General features: G+C 41.5%; 1 non-coding gene across 1 annotated transcript; it reads left to right on the top strand.

Moving 5' to 3' along the window:
• Window positions 1-1,337: 1,337 nt before the first annotated feature.
• Window positions 1,338-1,411, top strand: TRNAV-GAC (transfer RNA valine (anticodon GAC)). The gene has a single exon. It is a non-coding gene; the product is annotated as a tRNA-Val (tRNA).
• Window positions 1,412-2,466: the final 1,055 nt, after the last annotated feature.

Genomic DNA, 2,466 nt, shown 5'->3' with positions numbered 1-2,466 from the left:
TTTCAACAAATTGTGCTGAAATAATTGGCCGTCACGTGAAGAAGAAGAGAAGCGGGGAGGAGGAGGAGGGAGAACTTCTATTCATAACACATATCATACACTAAAAATGCAAAATTATTTTGTAAAATAAATGCAGAATGAAAAGTTAACTCAAAATGGATCACAAACCTAAATGTAAGATCTAAAACTATATAATTTCTAGAGGAAAACATGGGAGAAAATCTTCATGATCATGAGTCAGGCAAAGATTTCTTAGATATAACACCAAAAGTACAATCTACAAAAGAAGAAATTGCTAAATTAGAATTCCACAAAATCAAGAACTTTTCTTCTTTGAAAGACATTGTTAAGAGAACGGAAAAACACTCCAGAGACTGGGGGAAAATATTTGCAAATTACTTATCTGATAAAGGACTTGTAACTAGATTATAAAAAATACATCCCACAACTCAATAGAAAGAAAGCAAACAACCCAATTAAAACGGGGGGGGGAAGCAAAACATGTGAACCGACAGTTCACAAAGAAGATATACAAATGGCAAAGAGGAACATGAAAAGATCCTCAACATTATTAGTCATTAGAGGAATGCAAATTAAAACCACAATGAGAAACCACTACATAGCTATTAGAATAACTAAAAATAAAGATTGACCACACCAATTTTTTGTCGAGGATACAAAGGAACTGGAATTCTCATATGTATATACAGAGATGCTGGAGGGAATGTAAATGGTACAACTACACTGGAAAAGAGTCTGGACAAAAAAAAGTTAAATATAATCCAGCCCTTCCACTCCCAGGTATTTATCAAAGAGAAACGACTCACATACAAATGTTCGTGCAGCTGTATTTATAATAGCCAATACCCGGAAACAACCCAAATTTCATCAACAGGTGAATGGATAAACAAACGGTGGCATGTCCATACAATGAAATGCTACCCAGCAATATAAAGAAATAAACTATTGATACATGCAACATGGATAAATCCCAATAATTGTGCTGAGTGAAGAAAAATCCAAACCCTCCCCCCCAAAAAGGTACATCTTGTATGATTTCATCTATACAAAATTCTACAAAATGCAAACTAACCTCTAGTGACAGAAAGCAGACCAGTAGTTGCAGGGGGAGGGGAAGAGGGAAAGGAGGGATTACAAAGGTATGTGAGGAAACTTTTGAGGTGATGGATACATTTACTGTCTTGATGGTGGTGATGGCTTCGCAGGTGAATGCATATGTCGAAATTTCTCCAATTGAGCATCTTAAATATGTGTAGTTTACTGTATGTCAATTCTACCTAAATAGAGCTCTTCATTAAAATACAGTGATATGGGTTGGCCAGTTAGCTCAGTTGGTAGAGCGTGGTGCTGACAAAACCAAGGTCAAGGGTTCAGATCCCCATACTGGCCAGCTGCCCCTCCCCCCCACACAAAAAAATACAGTGATAGGATAGAGAGTGTCTGGTGGCTACTTTAGATTAGTAATCAGAGAAGGGCTCTCTGAGAAGGTGACATTACACTGAACTCCAATTGACAAGAAGCAGCCAAGCAGAGATCTGGGGAAGAGCATTCCCTGCAGAGGAAACAGCACGAGCAGGGCCTTAGGAGGCGAGAAGAGAACTGGCCTGTTTGAGGAACAGACTGGTTCACTTCCAGGGGGAACAAGTGGTGCAAAGTGGGATCAGAAAGGCAGGTAGACCCCCAGATCAGGAAGCGCTTTGTAAGACAGGCAGCAAGTTTGGGTTTTATTGTAAGTGTATGAGAAGTCATCAAGTGGATCCTAAGCAAAGGGGTGACATGATCTGATTCCTGTGTGTTTGGTTTTTTAAAATCATTCTATTTTGCACTAAGGGCAGGTATTACTTATTTAAAAAATTAAATGTATGTATTTAAAACAAGGTCATTCTCACTAGCATGTGGAGAACAGATTTTCAAATGGTTAAGAGTGGAGCAGGGAGCCCCTGGAAAGACCACTGCAGTTGCCAGGCAAGAGAAGGAGGCTCAGACCAGAGTGACAGCAACGGAGGTGGGGAGGATGCCTTTGGAATCTGATTCAGAGATAGGGTCTAGAGCACATACTGGTGGGAGGGGTGTGAGTAGGGAAAAAAGGGGTAGTTTCAAGGCTGGCCCCTCAGGACGTGGTGGCTCTCTGACCTCCATAGACCCTCTCAACTGTCCTCTCTCCTGGGCATCCCAGAGCATTGGGCACTTACCCTGCAGTCACTGTGGCTCATCGTACTGTGGTTGGTTATGTGTCTGTCTCCCGCTCTGGACGAAGATCTCTTCTTCCTACCCCAGCTCCTAGTGCAGTGCTAGGTCCAAGGCAAGCACCTGAGAAATGTCTGTTGAATGAAGAAGTGGAAGGAAAAATGACTGATTAGCTAATTAATTCAGGAAAGTGGGGCAAGGGAGACATTTTGGCCTGTCTCTGCCTCAGTGTCAGTTCTTGTATTCCACCCCTGCCCC

This window comes from Cynocephalus volans, chromosome 4 (assembly GCF_027409185.1).
Source record: "Cynocephalus volans isolate mCynVol1 chromosome 4, mCynVol1.pri, whole genome shotgun sequence".
In the NCBI taxonomy this organism is placed as follows: domain Eukaryota; kingdom Metazoa; phylum Chordata; class Mammalia; order Dermoptera; family Cynocephalidae; genus Cynocephalus; species Cynocephalus volans.
This window is presented reverse-complemented; position numbering and strand designations above follow the sequence as displayed.